The 23,808-nt window shown below is 40.8% G+C and overlaps 1 long non-coding RNA gene across 1 annotated transcript; it reads left to right on the forward strand.

The window, feature by feature from the left end:
- The first annotated feature begins 10,169 nt into the window (after window positions 1-10,169).
- On the forward strand, window positions 10,170-14,406 carry LOC135245165 (uncharacterized). Its single transcript, XR_010327171.1, has 2 exons — window positions 10,170-10,419; window positions 12,722-14,406. It is a non-coding gene; the product is annotated as an uncharacterized LOC135245165 (long non-coding RNA).
- Window positions 14,407-23,808: the final 9,402 nt, after the last annotated feature.

Here is a 23,808-nt window from a genome sequence, read left to right on the forward strand (position 1 = left end):
CCAAACTTGGTCTTCAAGGGGAATTTCACTTTACTTCTGGGGTTATTTTCACACCTACCCAGGCTTTTGTGTGCACCCCAGACAGTTTTTAGGTTGCTTGCTTCAATATTTAGATATTTAGACATACCTGTGTAAGCAAAACCTTCCCATCCAATAGAAGCCCATTCAACATCAAACTCCACGTTAGACACATTGTAAACACACGTCCCTGCTTCTCATGACTGATATTGTCCTGCTAATGAATGTGTCGCCCATCATTTTTCGATTAGTTATTTCATTATGTTAATATTTTACGCTGTTTTGTTGCTTTCCTTTACAAATGCTGGAAGTAGAACCAGGCAGTTTAGTGTCGAACTCGAGGATGCATATCATTGCACGACTGATGTGGGCGTACCTGCAGACAATAACATTAGGTTGGTCGTAGAAATAGTATTGTATTACTACTAGCTAGCAAAACCGAAAATATCTGAGGACGAAATAAATGGATGGTGGCAACCCTATAACAACAGCCAGAAAGCTGTCTAACTGTTACCATCCTATGTATCACATACAGACGCAATAGCGTTAGCCAGGCCGCTTAGTACCTACCTCGAGCGGTTCGACAAACGATGGGAAAACAGTGGGTACAGCTCCAGGCTTCAGACGGTCGCTTTGGTAGTCGGTGGCTTCAAAGTGGTCACTGCATATCCTTAGTCCTCATTTGCGAACTTCTTTGGCTGTTATGTTGGGGTGTCTGATTACATCCAGCCATGTCTGGCACAAAGTTGCATCGTGTAGAAAACTATGAAAATGTGCTTTCAAGGCAAGTTTAAAGGGGGCATTATAACAACCGGGTACAATGCACCTCATTATCACACCGATATCGCATCAAAAAAAAGCTAGCGGGCGTTAGTTTGTTCGATTTCAACGCTAAGTTAACAGAATGTTTTGCTTCCCTTATTCTTGATTTTGCCGCGAAACGAAATCGTAGAAGAAGAAAAAACCGGAAACCGTACTACTATGTGGACTTGTGCTAAAAAAAATAGGTCTTTGTTTCTAACGTTTAAAATTTAAAATTAAATGACTAATCGAAAAATGAAGGGCGACACATTCATTAGCAGGACAATATCAGTCATGAGAAGCAGGGACGTGTGTTTACAATGAGTCTAACGTAGAGTTTGATGTTGAATGGGCTTCTATTGGATGGGGGGGGGTGGGGGGTTGCTTACACGGATATATCTAAATATCTAAATATTGAAGCAAGCAACATAAAAACTGTCTGGGGTGCACACAAAAGGTGTGAAAATGACCCCAGAAGTGTTATAAAGTGAAATTCCCCTTTAAGCCTTTGTGGAACGGCATTGTTTCTGAGCGAGATCCAGCCGACCTGAGATGGAACAGTGAGAATCAGGACGTCCGGGAAATAAAAGGAGACTAAATGCAGAGCTCTGCGCTAGCGAAAGAAAACATACTTTTAAATGACTTATGCAACTATTCCATTTGCAAATGCCAAAAGTACGTTTGCGACTTAATTGAGCATGCGGCAACCGGCCTGATTGATACAAATGGCTTTGCGGGCTGAAAGGACGCCTTCTGCAGCGGACAATCGCGTCCTGATGGCCGCGCGCATTGAGTGTGGAAAGCTCCACGACCGCAATCACATGAAGAGAGGCCTCCCGGGGTTCGGGGTGCGGTTCCGAACCGGCGGCGGACTGGACAATGGGCCCACTGCTCGGGGGATTGGACGCGGAGGCTTTGATTAGCAATCATCATTCATTGTCCACCTCACCATGCAGTCCCTACTGGCTTTGAGCCTTGGCCTGACTCGTAATAATAATCAAAAAGAAGCAAGAAGGGGCTCGGTGCTTCTTAATTTTCTTCTTTTTTTTTTTAGAAATGAATGGAACTTTCTGTCTCTTTCCTTTTCTTTGAGTCTGGCTGTCTCCTTCCCTCCCAGGTCATCTCATATGACGTGGCTTTTTCAGTCAGTCGAGTGCAGTAAACATTTGTATGCATCCACGTGCAAAACTTTAAAAAGTCGAAAAGTCCAAATAGATGGATAAAGTATTGTAAAAGGTTTGTAACGGTGCAAACACAAATCAGATGATTTAATGTCTTGGCAAGCCACTCTAAAATTGATTATAACTTAGGTCTCAGTCGGAGAACGTGTGAGGATATTGCCTTCCTAGATACTCTAGATGAGAAAATAGTGAAACATGGACCAATCCAGCTCTCGGGAGTGCTATCAGTCGGGAAGCCATTATTCTGCATGTCAGCGATGCTCATTCTGTCAGAGAGGGAAGGCAGGGTGCGTAGAATCTTTGTGCTGTATTTTAGTTTCTAAGAACTGGAGGTAGACTCAGACTCAGTAATGTATCCTAAACTTAGCGCTGATGTTGCCAAGCGCAGTAAAATTGGAGGTGCAGTATTATGTGTGACAGTCTATGGAAACTTGTCCAAAGTCGCTAGGATGGCAGGATAAATGAACTGAGAACTTTTCATAAAAGAAGGCTGGGTATTATTAAGAAGGCTGTGTTTCTTTGTAGTGTCAAGGAAATGATAAGTCAAGAATATTTCTGATTTGGTTACCATTTCAAGAATGTTTTAAAAATTTTTGGCTCTTGATAAGTGCAGAGGCCTATGTTTATAAAGATATTCAAGCTCTCTTCCACCAAAGTTGTCAATTTTAAATCTCATGGACTGTTCTCTGCATCCAGGGGCATGATTTTAAATGTTGGTGATTTGCATTCATCTGTTTCCATTCAACTGAATGTCTATGTTAAAAACAATTCAATAACTATTAAACCCCTGAAAGCCAAAAACAATGGAAACCTAATATTTTCTTCTTTTTTTACCCATTGGAGCTTCCCTTGAAATAAATGAACAGCCCAAAAAAGAAAAATGAATAAATGAAATAACAAAGGAGCATGCAATGCTCACCAATTAAAAAAAGATATAACAGAGAAAAGCAGGACTGAAGACAAGTTGTCATTTAAAAAAAAATTTCACCATGTAAATGTGCAATGCTGGCAAGAGTGGGAGGGGCAGAGAGGGCCTCTCTGATGGACTGATTTAAATGTATTCACTTCCTGAAGCCTTTGGACAGCAGCAGTATGTGTGCATTTAATCTTTAGCATCGGGTTTTTGGGATGTTTACTATTTGGTTTACTGTATGGTTTCATTGTGGAAATAAATTTGTGTAAAGCTGTTAGATCTGACATGTTTGTTTTTCCTTGCTTGCTGAAGAAATGGTGGTTGCGCTTGATATGTGTGATAAGGATTCCTCCAGACTGTCATATGAACAAGAGATTGGATGGCTTGTGGTGTGTATGACATGTATATAGATTAGACTGGTGGTATAAATCATGCATCTCCAAAACACTCAAAAATGTATCCAGCCTCATCTTGCTTCCATTCTTGTGATCCACTGAGTGAGCTGCACAGTCTTTGCATTGAAGGAGTCCCTGGCTTGTCAAAGGACATTCCATTAAGCACCAAGGCAGAGAATATTCTGGAAATAGACAGAACCCCATCCTTCTTACTCATGAAAATCGGCCCTGTCAGACAACCTGGACGGGACTAAGGACTTTACCAAGCTCTTCCCCCCAGTTGGTGTGGTTGCCATATTCTGTCAAGGCATTCTAGGGATTCCACCCTTGAACAAGGAAAGGTAATGTCTGGAAGAAGGCAAAAACTCAAATTCACCAGCACCCCTGGAATAAGGAAGACCACTTTGGACCTTCACATTTTGCATATTCTTAATGTCTGTGTTTATGCTGAACTTAAAATAATTAGCTCCATTGTTAAAGAAAATCCCCAATAAACAATGAAAACATATTAAATTAGGGAATAAAAAACACTTGTGAAGGGTTAATGTGCTAGTATGGGGTAATAATATACAGAAAAACATATGTTTAACTTGGTTCTCAAGGGCAGATTTTTGTTCTGTAAACTGCACACTCTTAATTTCTTTTAAAACAGTGTGGGAGAAAGAATCTGATTAAGAGTGATTCATTAGAAAGCCAATCTCATTTTCACTCTCAAACTTACAAAAAAGTAGGAGCCAAAGTCCAATTACTGACACTTTCTTTTTTCGATTGTTTTCTAATTAATGCAAAGTCATCTGCCTCCGAAGGCAGCGGTGTCTCAGTTTGAGGGTGTTTGTCATAATTGGAACAGTAGTTTTATTGTATTACTTCGGTGTCAAATCAAGAACACAATTAAACTGGTGGTCTGGGAATGCACTGAGTTCCGAGACAAGTAGAGGAATCACAGACGTACGCAAGAGCAGACACGCGCTGGGATTCGCCCTCGTCCCTGGGAAAAAAAACAAAAGAACAAAAACGAGACTGGGAGGACACGTCAAAACATCTGGGAGTTTACTGTTTGTTGAATGAAATAATCAGAGAAGAGCATTAGCTAACCCATCACGTACTCCCCATTGTCATCGTGCAAGTTGGAGCTTGCGTTCATAATAAATTAAATAAATTAGTCTCGCTGCAGCGAATTCAAACTGAAGCAGATCTTATTTGTCCTCTGAGCACATACACTCTGGTTTTTTAAATAATTGTTTAGTCAGTTAACTGAAGAACGGTTACGTATCTTGCATCTCTATATATGTTCATACTATACATCAATCCAGCAATGTTTAGATCTAGATGTTTTTATTGGAGCAATTCAAGTCCCACGCTCAAGGTTAGGATGTACCTGTCAATCAATCCTGTAAATTTTAGGATGTATTCACAGGAATGGAGCTGTGTAATGCTGAACTGCGTTGGAGTAGTGAGGTCTTCCAAAGGGGGGTATTCTATGATTACACCCACAAAAATGGCTCCATTCAGGTCCCCCTCCGTGCAGTCCAGTGGCCTGTGCATAGCTGCGGTGGAATCTGGAGACAGATACAGGCGGGTCCCTGGTGGGCACAGACATAGCGGGAACAAAAACAGTGACAGCAGCTCCGCTCTGAGAAGCTGGATCTGTGGGGAGTGAGGTTTAGGGAGCAGACAGAGTTGGCACTGGCCTTTGAGATAACGAGACAGCAGGGAGCCTGCTCGTCTCTTTTCTCTCGCATTCACATGTGCACACACACACACACACACACACACACAAAGTACATATCATATACACACACACGTAAAATACATACACATACACGCACAAAGACACGTGTACAGACATGTGCACGCATACACGCACACAAATATGCTAAACAAGGTGAAATGCTAAGAGGGAAGACACTCTGGCTTCACACCAAATGTAATAAACCAATGACCCTCAAGGCATCGTCCCTCAAGCAAGGAATCCATCAACCTGGAACTGTCAGGAAGCTCACCACTAACTGGAGGTAGTCGGATGAACTACCATATTTTTTTTTTATAAACACCGTTGAACTGTGGAGGGACCAAAAGAACTGCGAAGAGATCTGGAAAGGTGAAGCGATTTGGTCCTCTTCATTAAACTCAGCATCTGAAATCCAGTTGCATTGGGCCATGCACACACACACACACACACACACACACACACACACGTATTGCTATACTTGTGAGGACTTCCCATTGACTACATTCATTCCATAACCTCAAACCCTAACCCTAACCCTTACCCCACCCACTACATACCTAACCTTAACCTTAACCTAATTGTAACCCTAACCCTAAAACAGCCTCTTGAGCGTAATTTTCCTCATCTTTCTATCCTTGTGGGGACATTTGGTTCTCACAAAGATAGTAATACGTGTCCACACACACACACATATGCAAATGCAGAAATGCCTTTTTAAAGATAGTTTATCAAGAAAGTTTATCTTCGCTAATGAAAGACTTGAAAAAACAACCCACAGCCATTACAAACATTAAATCCGAGAATTTGACAATTAGCATAGTCTCACGGTGTGTGTGTACATTAGTGCATGTGTGTGTGTGTGTGTGTGTCTGTGTGTGTCTGTGTGTGTAAGACTGTTAAAAGCCTCAGTCTGGTCCTATGTTTGGTTATTTATGTCCTGAATTCCCTTGTGTGTGCTCGGGAGACTTTTCGAGAGCAGTAACCACTTTTCATGGCTTTAGATCAGCAGGGCTCTGACGCGGGAGACAATGAAAATTGCAAAACGACAAGCCAGGGAGGCAATTTAAAGACCTGAGCTACCGAGAAGGAAACCGGGAGAAAAGGACGAGTGAAAAATTGAAACCTTCAATTTAAAAAAATCTAGACATGCACTTTTTAAGCATTTCAGGCTGAATGACTATTTTCTGCATTGATTTCCCAGAAAAGTATGCATTGTACAAATTTGAACAATACTGCTGCTGATGCTACTACTACTACAGCTTATAATAGTTATAATAATGATAATACTAATACTACTACTAATAATAATAGCAACTACTAAAATTATGTAAATAGTCTCATGATTTTTTACATTGCAAGTAATAACATGTACTAGAAAGAATGCACTCAGAACAGTGCTCTGCTGAGCCACAACAATCTCCCCATAACAAATGTCTTGGCAAACCGCCCACTACCTTTTCGAGGTATGTTAATCGCAAATTGAAAGTTTGGCCTGATGGTGGCTCTAGAAAAAAGGCCAAGGGGTCACCAAAATCAATGGGCTCTTTCCTCTTGGGAACATGAAAGTGCACCACTAATTTTGTGGTAATCTGGCTATTACTTGGCTATATCCAGATATGTCTGTCACGAATGGATGGACAAACGGACGAATGGACATCATTACATAACCTCCTTGGCGAAGGTAACAGATTATACTAAATAAATCAGGCTAGCGTATGCAGTATAGCACATAATGCTGCTTCAAATTTTCCCAAGGGTATATACGAGGTTGCCAAAACAAATAAACAGGCAACACGTGCTGGAGTGCTTTCCTGCCAGCTGACTTTGGGGTCTTGTTTAAATCAATAAAATTAAATCACATTGTATACGATTTAAAACGATAAATTTCAGACTGCAATTTAAAGGTTTCTACTGAATTCAATTATTTTTGCATAAGTAAAAAATATGAAAATCGAGAACAAGCAAGTTTCTCGTATGCCACTACTATTTTGTTGCTTGATATAAATGAACCACAAAATGAAAACATGCACAGTCCATTTCTCACCACCTTCATTAGCTGCAGTGGAGGGCATAGCCTACTGTGTTGTAATGTTTTATTGATGGGTACGGCAAAAATAGCACCTTTTGAGAGGTTGTAGATTCAACACACACTCTTGTTGGTGATTCCCGCGGGAATATTCTATTCACAGATGTCTTCTCTCTTTTCAGAAGGCTTAAATACGCCACAGGCTAAAAGTGGGGAAATGTTTCACCTCTCTAATCATCCAACAGAAAGAAAGGGCTTTGCAGAGAAGAAAAAATTACTGGGTATTTGGCTCCCCTGTTGTTCTAAAGATTCTGCTTCTGAGTATGTGTTCCATTACAGTGGGTAAACACCAGGGGGAGTGACAACAACAGTCTAACACTTTGGGGAGTCTGACTGCATCAGAGCCAGTGATTCGGAGCATATGTAAAACCCCTGGCAGTGTAGTGATAGTAGAAGAGGGACAACAGCCCTCTGGCATCAGCCTTTTTAATGTACTCACAGCGTTTATGGTCAGTGGTCTCAGGTTTATTAAGTTTCGGTTAACAGTCACCGAGACCACTTTGCAAGCAGTTTTTTTCTACATGTTACTTTTATTCTGTGACATTTGACATCAGGCCTGTTCTCAGTTGCTGAATATCCTCACATGAAAATGTATTTATTCATTTGTAAAATAAAAAAATAAAAAAATACTGCAGGTTATTAGTGCAGCCTCAATGTTTTATTTAATTTCTTCATCAGTCATTGTTCGGATCAGCATTCAGCATTCATCTGGTGCTATCACACAGCATCTAGTTTGGTTACTGGATTGGAATAATCAATTTTTTCAACATAATGGAAAAAACATATTTATCTTGATATGAGTGATTGCTTCATGTTTTGAGAAGACAATGGTCTGTAGATGGCAAATGAGCACTGCTTTCCACAGGGCATAAAAGAACCTAGATGAGCTGTGGGCCGCTGGTGGTCATCGGGAATAATGTTCGCTAGCCGTGCCGCTGAGGTACTGCACTTAGGCGGGCCCTCATGTGCTAGCTAAATGCCTTCTATTTTTCAAAGAGCAGACAAATAATAATAAAATAAGAGGCAAAAATGAGCTCGCTCTGAACACTCACACAGGAAATGACCCGGGCATCTCCATCGAGGGATTAACGAGATGTTAGCGGCGCCACTTCTTCGGCGGAAAACGCTCCCCGCAGCCACTTTAAGGCTCCTTTAGAGTGGCTGGGGTATTTTTGGCTTTCCCAGAATGCTTTGCACCTTAACCGTAAACTACAGCTTTTAAGCCCTGAGAATTGTATCCATCCCAAATAACGTCTCTCTATCGCTTTCTATTGCATGGTATATGCTGTATATACCAAAGGAAGGACCAAAGATAAAGCACAAAATATTAATCATAACCTTTATTTAAAATTGAAGATTGGCCTTTTATTAACTGTTTAAAGTCTGTCCGTCATGCACAAATGCCTCTGTTTGTGTAGGCTGCGCCGTGCACTGCTAACCTTTATTTGTTTGAGCGTGGTGACATGCAGAGATAAAGCCACTGGCTTTCTGGAGACTGGGGTATTTCAACCCGTAGGGTTTGAACCCTGTCTGAGCACCAGGGCTCCTTGCGCCATGTTGTAGAACAATCACTGAACTTTACTCGTCAACATCACCCCCTGAGTGTGCTTATCGACGCCGTTTCGTGCTAATCGATGCCATTTCGTGCTAATCGATGCAGTTTCGTGCTAATCGGCTACTCAGTATCCCTGTTGAGGAAACTGAGTGCTGTTTCAGGTAACTAAGTGTGGTAATCTTCAGGACCGCCTGAGGGCGCACCGTGATTGCTTTTGATTACGACCGATTGTTTGCACCTGATTGAGAGAGCTTATATACGCTCACGTGAGATCAGTTCTTTGCTTTAGTGTCTACTTACGTACACGAAAGCCGGTACAGAGAAAAGCTCTCTTAGAGAAACTGTGGTAAAAAAAAAAAAGGTATAGGATTTTTGAATTTAGCTTTTGTTTTGACTAGTAGTAAGACACCTGTCCTACTAGTCACCTAGGTTTAATTCTTTGTTTTCCTTAAACACCTTCATTTACGAGGCACCCTTTTCTTTTGCTTTTCTTCAGACTGCACCGCAGTCTTCCTAAAGTTCACTCGCTCCTTACGCCTTAGTTTTGTTCTCCTGCCGAGACATTTGCTTTGTGTAGGGATATTCTCTTTTAGGAGTTGAGGAAGGGGTAATGAAAAGTCTCTTACTGAGAGCTAGTGGCTTCCACTTCGGTGGTAACTTAAAGAAACCCTCTTCTGAATTCACTGTAGTTACGTGTGGTCGTTAACACTTCCCCCACCCTCACACTTAAACGCAACAGGCTAACACGATGCAGGCAGGATCGTACATCCTCGCTGAAGCCGAGGGAGGCGAGTGGGGGCTTTGGGTTGATGGTCCACACTTGTGGCACAACAATAAAAAAAAAATTTTTTTTTTAAATGACCACATTATGTTGAATAATTGGTGCGTCATTAATTTGAAGACCTGGTTTTGTATGATATCTATATGAGGGCAACGCTAATTTTATAGCAGTTTTGACTTCAGAATTTACATCCCAGTCATTTAGCAGGTGCTCCTATCCAGAACAACCTGCACAGCTTGCATTCTTTACATGCAATCCGTTTATACAACCAGATACTTACTGAAGAAATTCAAGCACTCATCTCAAGGGTACAACAACAGTCTTCTATCTGGGAATCAGAACTACAACCTCACATGGCTAGTATTTTTCTGCCAACCTACTTAACGCTGCATAGTTTAGAAAAATGCCAGTGGTTCAAGGTAATGTGCTGTCTTTTGACTGTTGCATGTCAGTTTGAACAGTGTCCACTCACACAAACACACACCTAAATGCAGAGAAGTCCAGCTGTTCAATTCGACTATATAATATGGTGCTTACTAGTTAGTTTCTTTCAGTGTGTATTTCTTTTTACTGAGTCTGTTTCTTCTCGATTTTTGTATTTCGAGATTGAGATTCCTTTGAATCAGCAGTTGATTGTAGAGCTATGTGGATCAGCTGTTGACCATTGTCTTGGAGACTGTCTGTTAATTAGTCATTGAGAACAGTTGTTGTGCATTCTTCTCTTGTCCAATCAGAGTGTGACACACCCTTTCTGTTGGGATTAAAAGAGGCGGGAAAGTTCACCTTCCTTTCAGATTCTGCTGTGCTCATCTTGGTGGTAGGAGCTAGTCTTTTAAGGCCTTCAGCTGCCATTCTTTTGCTTTATTCTGAGCAATGGAAGAGTCGTACAAATATTCAGGAGCCTAGCTATTTTTGAGGTGTAAAAAAACATGAATTTTCTGGATGACCTGTGTAAAAGTGGGTATTAGTGCTAGCCATGGCTACCCATAGTGAGACCATGCAGCTTGCCTAAATGACTATCTTGCCCTGCAAGCTTTGTTTTGTTTATTTTTTTCTTTGCTCCAAAACCATCCTCCTATTTGCACAATTCCTTTTGTTATTTTTGTTGAATAGAGAAAGGAATTTGTGAATTATAAAGAGAAAAAGCAAAAATTTTATTATCCTTCTAAACCAAAAAGGCATCTGTTCATTATTGCATATTGAAGCGGCATTTGTTTTATTAACATATCAAAGAGACATTTGTTTGGTAATACAAAAACCCGAAGCTTCTCCTCCCCTGAATAAAGATTTATTCCTCCTTTATTTTATTTTGGAACTGGTATTCGGACTCCTTCCAGATCAGCTGGGTTTCGGGAAAATGGTACCAATGCAGGGTTTTCAAAAAACCTTCTCTGTGGAAGTTGCTGTAACTAAACCCATGCATGCTGTTAAACCATCTGCAGAGAATAAAAGTTGTTCATTGCGAATACAGCTATAGCACTCGTACGCATAAAAAAAAAAAAAGACTAATCAGTAGCCTGTCTGAAAGGAATTAAATGGAAATCTGAACACAGAAAAGTGTCAATATTCTAGGCAACTAGGTGTGTACTTTAATCTGTTTTATTTGTAAAATACAAGCACTCAACCACACAGAAACACATGGTGCAAACATTATGCATTCCATGTGTTATGTGACCCATTCTTACATGAAATGCATTCACAATGTTCATGACTACCGTTTAGCTGTTGCATTAGCTATTTACTCATGAGTGACAGCACTACCACAAATTTACAAAAGCATTTTAGTTGACTCTTTCGCCCATGTCACGAAGACAACTTTGCAGCATATATGACTACTATTTTTTAAATGTCATGGGTCATCTTATTGGCTTCATGACAGTATCCTTCAGCACACAGATGTTTAATGAGCAACTTCTGTTGCTCTGTCCTTGGGGTTGGGACAATAGGATGCCGTTGTGACCCTCCTGCCCCCAGCTCTTGATGTTCAATGGGTGTGTGTTCAGTCCTTAATCAGTGCCCCCCCCACCCTTCAGGTTGAATTTTTTTCCACTACATTGATACATGTGGTGACAAGTCCCACATACTGTTAAACCAACAGTGTCCATTTTTAAATACCATAGCATCTGAATTTTTACAAAAAAGGCTGTTATTGTAAAGCATCTGTAATCCTTTGAATGCCATCTGATATTAAATAGACCACGAAGAAAGCTTTCTTTTGGTGCAACCTTTGAGATCTTTGAATCTATAATATATAGAATTTCTTCCACACAGAAGGTTATCTTCAGAATTGTTGCTTTGGAAAAACATGAACTTAGAACTCTCACAACTGAAGGGATTATGGTCTGTTTGACATGTTATATCTTCTCGAAGGCCACTGATTCACCTGCATGATTATGTAGGTAGACAATTTTTTATGTTTACAATGCAACTACATTAGAATTCTATGCTTTGCTATACAGGCAAATCTCACTGGAAATGATCACTTTCAGAATAAATGATCATGAAAGTGTACTTACAGTAAAGTGCACTTAAATGTGGCGATGCCCACCCAAAGAAAGTAATCAGATAATTGTTGTTTCTTGCTTGCATGTGGGAAGTTCCCATACACTGGAAGGGAGTTGAAAATGAAAACTATACACTGACATTTCCATGAATAGGTTCTGTGAGTGATTTTGCATAGTAACATCATAATAGTGTGTAATTTCTTTCATAAACATGAAAATGATGCAAAAAAGCAACTCTCATTATGCACAGTTGTGTGTGCTGCAGCATGTGGCTAATGGTTCCATATAACTGCAAATGACTGGCAAAAGCATTGCCAGGGAAGGAGGGTTTTATTTGGTGGAGCCATACTCGTCTCATTGTGTGAGAGCAACTCCTCCGTTCGATCCTGCGCTGTAGTTTGCAACCAATGTGCTCTTCCAGTCACCATCACTACACAGTTCAGTTGGTGCTCTTCAAAGTCTGCTCAATCCCAGTTATAATAATTATTATACTCTTACGGCTACTGATAACATCCCTTCCTGAAAGTTTCCAGAAGAGCTCTAGGTCTGCTGTGTACTGCCACATTGATAACAAATAAAGCTTTACTGCTGTTCTCAGGGACCAGAATCAATACTGTTATAACACACACACATTTGTGCAGGTATTGTATGGATAGCTCAGGAGGCCCATGATTTATTTATTTTTCACAGCATGTCTCAGAATCACAGCTTTGAAACGGTCAGCCACCTGAAACACGCTTGCTTTTTTGGTCCAGCCAACCAGGAAATGTGGCAAACGTGGGCAGCGGAGGGCCGAGAAAAGAGAGAGAGGCGGCGGCGGTGGAGGAGAAGGATAAACGACAATCTGATCCGAGTCCTTCGCTCCGACGCGGAGGCAGCCTTTGTGAGAGGGTGCCGTGGAAAATTGCAGCTCCAAACTGCATCGATCGCCTCCGTTTGCGCGACACATGCTCGCAGCCTCATTCTCAGGTTCAGAGACATCCTTATTGGGGTCTTATCTCTCCCTAACACACACACACACACACACACACTCGCTCACTCGTTCTGGTAAATCTGCAGCATTAGACCCAAGGAAAAAAGGGTGTGCAAATTCCCCCCCCCCCAGAGGTGTCAACAGCATCAGCCGCAATAATATAGACATCAATCCGGCCTGCATTATTTATGCCGTTCGGGAAGCTGGGAAAATTGAGAGGGTAAAGAGGGGTGTGGTGTGGTGGTTAACATCGGTCTGCAAGGTAACCAAAATGAATATTTAGGTTTTTCATTCATATACCTGTAGAACATTTAGGCGATAAGGCTCACGATGCAAAATGATGCAGTGTTGGCTTGTTTTTCGTTGGATCTGGCTAGGGTTGACAGAAGGCTGTTTTTAAAAAAAAATTGTCAAATTATTTGTGTGGTTTGTGATCTCGACCGGACAATGTAATGTTGCTCCCAGCAATTGATGGGAGAAATATTTACCGGTATTGACTTCTGAATTTGCATGTAAGTGATTTGGTCGCATACTCAGGGTTGAATTGGAGGGGTTTAAGATGGAGGAGGGGACTTCTTTGATGGTAAACACAGGCTAAATAATCCTGCATAGTAAACTTTGACATGTGCCCAATCACCCCCTGGCCCGATAGCCTGTTATTTGTGTGGAGACTGAAAACAGCGGGAATATGAATAATATTAACTAATGCTGTATATTAGCTAGCTAAAATACCTGCTTGCTCACTACTATTGTAAGTCAATTAGCGTAAGTGCTAAGCAAATTAATAATTTGATAAAAAGAAAAAAGTAAAGCAAATGAAGCTTTGGAGGACGTAGGTATGCTCATAATTAGTCGTCTGGAGCTGGCTGGTAGTCTCCAGTAGTGGTGCCTCATGCATTTCAGTTTCCAGATCTTTAGGCAAATGGAGTAGGATGTCTCAATGTGTGTGTGTGCACGGGGAGGGTGGCGGGGGACGTGGGGGATTTCAGTGGCAGAGCTAAGTGTAGGAAGGATGAATGAAATCGTGTTAGCAGCATGAAAGCTCTGCTCAAATCAAATTTCCAGCAGCTTACCAACAATCAAATAGACAGAGAGACAGGTTATTACCAGTTTTGGCATTCCAATTCATAGCATTACATAAAGTACTGAATATATGTCCATTAGCATACGGGTGCAGACTGGGTTATGTAAACAGAATTCACATGTAACAAAATGTAGCGTACAGATAAGACCTCTCAAAGGTGTCCTTCTGACTTGTAATTGGAAAGGGTGATATATCAGATTAAAGTCTACTGGTTTGTTGGCTTTTTCTAGGAACTGTTGCCACACAAAATGTTTTCAAAGGTTTTTTTTTTTTTCTTTTGATTGAAATTCGGGAGGAACATGATGAAAGCAGAGGCAATGTTGAAAGGTGTAGCTGTACCCATTGGAGTGAAAAAGAATTAATAAAAACAGAAATTGAAATACTTTTATGCATCCTTTGGCTTGTTCATGTCTACTGTAGGGAGATTATAAAATCCTCTATTTTCCTGTAATGTGATACTTTCTGACTTTTCTGTGTTCAGTATGTGTTCTGTGTGTATAATATAGTTTCTATAAAGTTGTGCGTTGTAATGTATGTGTGCACGCATCGGTGGTGCACGGTGTGCAAGATTGAATGTGTCTGGGTGTGAATGAGCATGTACATGAGTGTAGGTATACGTGTGTGTGCGTGTGAGTGCATGCGAGTGCGTGACCCATGTCCAGCTCTGAGTACAAAGGGCCTATTGTGAGAGGGCAGGTGATTCTGATCTGCAAGCAGACAGAGCAGCATCATTGACATTCCTCGCCCGTCAGGCAGGGCGCGCGGAATGGGGTGATGGGGAATGCGGTCTTCAGAGTCCATTCCCGCTGTCTGTCCTGACCCGTGGGCGATGAGACCTGAACTACACCTCCGTGGCTCTGGCTGCTTTGATCAGGCCGGCCTCGACGGTGGGTCCGATGGTGAAGTGGTGTGGCAGAACGGGCCGTTTGAAGCATTCAGTCATCTGGAACTGATAAGGTTGTTATGGTATTGCACTTTCCCTTAAAGCTGTAATTTAATGTGACATGGCAAAACACATTGACACTTCTGATTGGGGGGAGGGATAACGGATGGTTAAACGTGTGTGTGTGTGTGTGTGGAGGGAAAGAGGGTGAATTTACAAAGCTTAAAAAAAAAAGTGAAGACAAAATAATGAATTGCATGCTCTGAAGGTCCTAATGGAAAGCCTTAACCCCGTACAGAGGATTGAACGTAAACATTAATACGATGCTCACAGCAGCCCTAACTGATGTGACTGTTTCAGCCACACATTTGTACAAATTAAGCATCACTTCTCAGCTGCCATTGTTGGAGGAGCACTGCCCTCCAGCTATTGGTTGGCAGTCCTGAATTCTAATTGGCACATCCCAAGAAGCATGGCTGCCACTGGCTATTAATGCATTAATTGGCCTACAACAAAGGGAGTCTTCTCTCTCTTCACCGAGGGAATAATAGAACAGGGCCATTCCGCTGAATTCTTTTTTTAGAGATTAAGGGAAAAAAGTATGAAATTGTGTCACAGGTTGCCTGTGTATATGGAATACTGATCAGGCACTGGCAGGCTTAGTTTCCTGGGCTGCCCTATATAAAGTCATTAGCGAATGCCACGTACACTGGTATGAAAAACAGTGCCTGACGTGGTTCGATATCACACTGTACTCTGTCTGACTTAGTAATTTGCCACATGTATGTTTAAAATGTGACATCCTCGCAGCCGGTGGTAGGTATGGGGGGTGGGGGGCGGTGTCGGTAAGCCCAGGCCTCTGAAATGGGTGTATGAAAGCTCTTTGAGGCACAAAGCATTTCAGCTTTGAGGTGCAGTCATCACACAGGCCTAAGCCCCTGACACTGGCATCCAGATGAATCTTTTTTTTTTTTTTTTTTTTTCTCTTCCTTTCTTTTTAAATCACAGTAAATGGAGCCATTTCAATACGGGCTTCTCCATATGGGATTGTCTGATTTACACAGGCGAGAACATTTGCAGAGTTACCTGGTTCTGCTTGTGCGTTTGAAGTGTTCCTGCTACTGACAAATGGCTCACATGGTGATTGCATTTCCACTGTAATGTCAGACAAATTTCTCACTCTTTAAACCCCTCCTCATTTTTACCACTCCAGAACAGTGCTTAAAATTTTTTTAAAACAATGTTTCAAATCAAATTTTTCTTTCATTTTTTCGAAAATATAATGTCAATGGAATTCCCCCCCCCCCCCCCCTTTGCCAATGTTTCCCATGATCCACCCCTCAGGCCAGGACATCACCCCCCTCCCCAGGGTGAAAGAGTAATTCACTGTACTCAAGAATAATCACCCAGGCTTTCATACCATTAATATCTGACCAGGGCACTTTGAGATGGTGGTTTGTTACCAGGGCTGCGGTCCTGAGTAGACCCCACCCCCCACCCCCCGTTCCTTGATTAAAGTGGGGAGTTTCTGCTGACTCTACGGTAGTTTCCGGGAGGCTGGGACAGGAATACTGAATGTTGAAAAACGGGTACTCCCCTTGTTCTGCTAACCTCCTCTTTCAAGGCCCAAAATCTAATGGGTCAGGCCTAGCTTTTACCCCAGTCCAGCAGAAAGATGGAGATTGTCCAGGCAGAATTCTTTTTTTTTTATTGTTGAAATTTTGCGTAACAATATATAACAAACAGTGGTTAACTTCTTGCCCCTCCCCCGGATTTATTAAAAAAAATTTGTAACAATTCGTAAAACAATATAAGAAAAATATATTAATTTCTTTTTGTTTTCAGTTGCAAGCTTGCTATAAAGAGAGGTCAATTATCCAATTAATTACCTTGCTTAATAGGTAGAATTCATTTATAACCAGTACACATTAACATGGTTGAATTCCATTTCCACAAAATATTTGTGAAAAGATGTTCACATCTACAAAAATATATTCTTTTATTGAAAAAAAAAAAAACTTTAATTGTAAATTGAAGAGCGAAGAAACAATGTGAGCAAAGTCTGTTTCAGCAGCTATCAAGCACACCAGCCCTGCTAGAACTGCATTTGCTACTCTTGAGTATGATCAGTCTGTAGCTGGGTACAGAAGAGAAGATGAATACAGTTTTTAAATTCTTGCTAGATGCTCCATGCTGCATCTTTTTACCCGCAGTTCATTCTCTGACCCTTGGACAAGGGGAAAAAATATATATTTCTTAATCTTTTACATGAGGCAGATGGATGCAAAAAAAGTGTAGAACTCCTATATGCACCCTACACTGCTTTAGAAACCCTGGCCAGCACCAGAGGTTTATCGATTCCTGCATGGCCCCTAATTCTGTGTTTTTCTCAGTGCTTATGTTATTAGACAATTGCATATGTGCATGTTTTAGCACCGGATTTGGCTGATTTTATGTATAGTGCAAGCTTTCTTTTGCACCAGTGCATGAAAGCATGCTTGCGTACAGTAGTCATGTGCCTGTGCATAGCTGAGACATAGACACACACACACACACACACACACTCGCACACACTTGCTCTGTGGATGTCGAGCTGTAATGCAATTTGAAAGACAGCGGTTGGCTCAGAATGCATTTTTCAAAACCCCTGAAAATTGACTCGCATGGCAAGACGATCACAAAATGTCGAGCCCGGCGCACAGAAAGAACACACAAGCCATTTACAAGCAAATGCAATCATGTTCACTGCATTAAAGAAGGGTCCAATCCCCGCTCAGAAATACAGGGCAGTCACCAGTGCTCCACTGCATGGAATAGAATTCTGTCAGACTCTGTGCAAAAACAGAGGGAGGGCGAGTGCCTGGGCGAGAGACCGAAAAACATAGAGAGAGAGGGGGAGAGAAAGAGAGAGAGAGGTAGAGGGAGAGAAGATGGAAAAATGGGGGAAGACCGAAAGAGGTGGAAAAGACTAGACTGCTTAAAGGGCAGTGGAACAGATACATAGACACACACACACGGCTCTGACACCCAATGAGCAGTGCTGTGTATTTAGAACTACCACGGGAAGGCCTCTTCATATCCCTTCAGAGTGGAATGCATTTGTTCTGTGCTAGAAAGAGCAGTCTTAAGAAAAAACACACACAGGCAATTGAGTTGTGCACTCTTTGGAATTAATATACAAAACCACGTAGACCCTGGAGTGGCCCAGAGCTGGTGAGGGTAATCTAATTGCATTGGTCTAAGGGTAAACCAGCGCCCTGAGTGCTGGGTTTTCAGTTTGCATTTACAGCCCTGGACAGAGAGGCAGGGGCCCTCCATTTTCCTTCATGGGGGCAGGGTGAAGACCTCACTTTGGAGTCCAACCATGCCACCCCAATCTGTCCCCAGGCCGATGGAGCTTTTGATCCAGGTAACCAAGATCTGCTGGGGGAGTCAGTTTCCATCCAACACTTGAGCACATTTTTCACAACAGTGCTAATACTTCACAGTTTAAAAAGTCATTACTCTCCTAATGGAAGAGACACTAGGCTAACAGAAAGCCTTTCCCTTTGAGCTTAACCACACCCAGTGCCATCACGGCTGCCAGCAATGCCTCCAATCCCATGCCAGTCTGATAACATCTAACTTGCACATAACATAACTTAAACATGTTACATAGAATGTGTGAGAACAGCAGTGTTTTTTTTAATTAGCATTTTAATTGGCCCTGTTCAGGCTGAGTCATTGCTTATGAGCAAAAGAACATCAGTGCAACTAACAAATTTAGGAGCCAGCCCAAAGCCTCTAAAATCTTCCTGCCGCTAATGTTCATACAATAACAATGGCAGACTGAAGAAAACAAATTTGTCAAGAGAATGCCAAAGTGATGAAAGGCAATTTAGACAGAGCACGCTCGAAGGCAAAAGTCAACATCAATGTGGCTTTCCCAAGATGGCAAGAACTTATAGACGGGAATGAATCAGCAATCATTTCACAAAGATGTTCTGGCCTTTGTGGCAATATACAATCTGAAAGACCTGCGCTGCAAAACATACAAAATGGCAGCGTGCCTGTCTGTCGTTTCTACTGTAGCTTTTGACTCGTGCGTACTTGCGCAGTACAGTCCGATTGAAATAATTCCATACCCTCCCTTTCTCCTCCTCTTGATCAATGAGTGTGTGCTTTGGTGTTGAATCACATTCTCTTGAGTGAACTGCACAGAATAAAGTTTGAGAGCAGAGCATTTAGTGGGGTGGAGTGTTGCTCGAGTCTGATTTGAATCCTAACTGAATTCTCTGGCAAACACATTCTGGCCTGGTGATAGTGGTGGTGATGCTGGTGGTTCCTATGAGCGCAGGAAACAAAGGTGTTTGCAACCCCTTCATCTGAAGGTCATCAATCCATCATCCCCTTGTTAAATAATCAAAATGAAAATCAAAGCACAATAAAACAGGGAATCGATAGCAACTGAGTCTGGAGGATCAGGCTCAAAGCTTTCAGAGGGATTACCAGCCAAGCTCATTGGCTTTTAAATGGCAAGCCTGTTCGCTTCTGTCAGGGCTGGAAACGATCTGCCGTTCTTTATACACTCCCCCCCCCCCCCCCTCTTTTTCTCCTTCCCTCCATTTTCTGAAGCAGTGACCTTTGCAGCAATTTTCCTTCAGGCCTGCGAATAATGAAATGGGGGCAGAAAGGTTTTTTTACTTTATGGTTTAGATGTGACTGTTTCAAATTTGGCTGTGCTGGTACATTGCCATTGTGGACAGACTGTCGAGGGTTTAGTGGAAGCAGCCACCTCTGATATAAATGTTTTATAACCACCAACCCCCCCCCCGCCACGCAACATACCCTCAAATACCTGAAAAAAATGTTCAATTGGGAAGGAGATTTGTGAACAGGAATGTAGACACTGAATGTGTCCTAGCAATATAATATGGGCAACCATGAGTAATACGAATAAAATATCAGCTTCAAGTGCACTTTACTGTATGCATCTTGCATGTATTGTTCATACTCTGTCAGAATAAATGACTGCATTTTCAACCTAAAAAGCGAACATAAAATCTCAGTTTTAAATGTTATGTACAAAGTTTCTTGCCAGCTTGAAATGTCTCTCTCCATTACTTTGTGTATGTTTGAACTTTTGTAGTTTCAGAATTATTCTGCTTTGCAGAAAAATAACACTTAGGGAATGATTACAATATGTGGGTACAATAAATGCATTAATCATCCTTGCAATCTAATTATTGCAATTTATACTATGATATTTAGAAGCTTTAATTTCAAGAAATACTATTCACAAGCTATAGTGAATGGGCATACATTTACTTTTAATTCATTAGAAGTTTTAATGCAAACTGTTCACAGAAATAATGGTTAATCAATATGTGGTAATGATCACAAATAGTTCACATTTTCTGATAATATTAAATTCTCATGGTTGAATGAATCGCATAAATGGGTAGAGCAGGGATATTAAAGTCTTGCAACAGGAAAAGACGGTAAATGCAAAAATAGTAATTATTTTTCCTCTTCAGAAATATCTACAAATGCAACCACAGTATTCATTTTACAAGGACGTCCTAATACAGCCTTTAAAGTGAGCTGGAAATGTGTTTCTGAAAGGAACCATATGATGCGCATGTCATGAACAAGAAAACAGCTAAGTTAGTTGGTTGTCAAAGTCCCATGGGGCAGCTGGATAAAACACTAGCCCACACACACTAGCCTACAAGTGTATTCCAGACATGTTCTTTATAAACACGGAACCAAGAAGCTGATTATGTTGCATGTGTGTTTTCCACCTCTGGGAGAAATGATTGCACAGTTTGGGATAACAGTGGGGATATCATGCAAAAGTAAGGATTAAAAGAAACCGCACTGTAGATGAGGATAAAGCGAAGCTAAGACAAATAGCCAGGACAGGATTAATAATCATCAGACAGTCATGGAAAACGGTAGCTGAAAAACTGCATTTACCCTGGCTCGTTAACAATATACAGTACCACATTACATGTGTTTACAAAAAGTGAACTGGATAATATCAATTTTGTTTCATTTTTATGAGCCAGACACCACTTAAGGAGTAATGGGATCTTCAATAACACAATGTAGTCTAGCAAACTGAAATAAAGCTGCCAAGAATGGCACTAAAAGGTTATGTGATGAAAGGTGTCCATTGCATTGTCCTATAATCACAGAGATACCGTTTCAGTATTTTTACTTGATTCTATACTGTTTTTAAGCAAGACTTGACATAATTAAATATTTTTTTTTTGTGAAAGAATTTGCACTTTAAATATGAGAGGACAGCCCTGAGAGAGCACAAATTTTTCCTTTACGTGTATTTTTTCCCCATTCATATTCTTTTATGAATGAAGATGAATTGTTGAGTGTTATAATTACCATAGGCATATCTTTCTGCTCTCAGACTGTAAGGAATAATTCAACAATGGGCTCAAACAGAAGTGTCCAGTCAACAAGCACTCCACATTCAAGTGAGAAAGACGCACTTTCAGCTTGCTCTCAGCTTGATTACTGAAAACACCACAACTTAATTGCGCTCATTGTTATGCCTCGTCACTTGGCTGTCCGGCGCTCTGCTGAATACCAATGAGCACTTGATGAATCGCACTCGTTTCAAATACTTGCAGAAAACGAAAAGCAATTGGCTGGTGTAACCCCGGGACACACAAACCTAAATTACAGCATCTGACCCATTGTTTTTGCAGGATTAAAAAATGGGAACAAGGCTGCAAGTAAATGCAGCTTCTGAAATGAGAGGGAGAGGGAGGGAGGGAGGGAGAGGGATGTTTTCAGGGCTGGTTCAGTACATTATCAATGGCTGAGAGGAGAAGCTTGTGGAAATCACATTACAACTGTTACAATAACGTAACTAAAAAATCTCAGATACATAAAAATCTTACAGACAGAATCAAATTAGCACAGAGGAGTAGCAAATAACAGTAAATGATCAAGAATATCAATTACAGTTGATGGGGGGAAAAGAATGGTTCGGTACAGATTAAGGTACATAACTTAACTGTTGGTTTTTTAAAGGTGTCAAATTGCTACAGTTGATTACTTAAAATGGGACTGCAGAGTCAGCACTGCCAGACCACAGCCCTGTGTTTAATAGTCATTTGTAAATGTAAAATGAAGTCTTGACTTAATGTAGGATTACAGTACGGATTCAAACATGCAGGGTCACAATACATATTTGACAGTCTACATCAAGGAAAACCGATAAATAATAAAATTTATACTATAAAACCACAGTTTAAAGAAACAACCTGAAAGGTTTTTATTTATTTATTTAATTTAACCAGGTTAGTCTCATTGAGATTAGAAATCTCTTTTTCAAGACAGACCTGGCCAAGAAAGCAGCAGTCGATTACAGACACAACAAAATTTCAACATTTTAACACACTATAAAAGCAGACAAACAGCAATGTTCAAAGTTTCACAATCTGGTTAACATGAGTAATCTGTAGTGCAACTAAGGGTCAAAACAATTACAAGTTTCACTTTCCTTCATAATCTTAAGCCTTTTTAAAAAATCATTTAATGATAAAAGCTCCTGTAAATTAAGTTCTTTCTGGAGCTCATTCCACGCAGAAGGAGCTGAGAACTGGAATGCCAGCCTCAGTACAAACCTTTGGCACAGACAATAAAACACTGTTTTGTGAGAAAAGTTGGTATTTTCCATTAGTCTGCTGGACAATGTACATGCAAAGGTAAGATGGAAGAAATTTCAATATGGCCTTGTAAATTAAAATATACCAGTGACACAGCCTACGTAATGCCAAGGAGGGCCAGCCCACTCTTCTATAAAGAATACAATGATGTGTCAAAAATTTATAATTTGTGACAAACCTCAGTGCCCCATGATACACCATGTCCAACCGACGCAAAGGTGCATGCATATCAGAAAATCCTATATTGACTAATCTTTGTAGCAGGTAAGCACACTGCATGCTCCTTTTAGTGTAAAGGGCCATTTCAGATACAGTAGCTATACAATTCCAATTTGGATCAGGCAAGTCTGTTATTGAACCAACCCCATTATACAGCGGTGATGTGCACACTTTGCTTACTCAAGATTTTTCTAAATTGGACAAATGCATTGTGCCCTGCACCCTGAATTCTGTAAAACTACCTTCCTGCAACAAAACAACAAACAATGCATGTGGAGCAGAATTAGGCCAAAATTCATAACTAATTAGCATCCAGACTCATTAAATTCAGGAAGCAAAATGGAGCTCTTGTCTAGTGAAAACAAGGCCATGATATATAGTTGAGAACAATGGCCCATTAATCAAGTAGCCATGAGACTCACAAAACTGGTTTTTAACAAGGAAATTATGAACTGATGAGATTTTTCCATAAAGATGAGTGAAAACAGTGCAAAATATTCTGAATACTATAAAACATTTTCGAGGAACTGTATATGAACATAACCTGAGCAAAATCTAAATCGTGGGCGAAGTCATTTATTATTAAAATTGTTTTTAATGAAAAACATATGAAAATTGTAGTTATGCAAAACAAAACTAACCCATGCACTAATCCTTTTGCTAGCTTCTGAACCCAAATATTGCCTCAACATTGACATTAACTGTATTCCTGACCCTAACCCTAATCTAAGATACAACAGCGCATAAAAGCATAATATTTACCACCAAAAGGTGAAAATACTCCTCTTACGACTGATCCACAGCCAAGGTGTGAGAGGCAGGGCAAAATGGGGGCTGCTCACAACAAGGTTCACAAAGTGGACGAAAATGGAAAAAATATTCTTCCCACTTTTATGAAAAAAGTTCAGTTTTTTGGCTAGAACTGAATAAATATGTATCTTATAAGATTGTAAGATTAGTGTTGTTTAAATGGCATTACGTAAAATAACTGAAATCGCTGTAACAGT

The sequence above is a fragment of the Anguilla rostrata genome, chromosome 18 (assembly GCF_018555375.3).
Source record: "Anguilla rostrata isolate EN2019 chromosome 18, ASM1855537v3, whole genome shotgun sequence".
Lineage (NCBI taxonomy): Eukaryota > Metazoa > Chordata > Actinopteri > Anguilliformes > Anguillidae > Anguilla > Anguilla rostrata.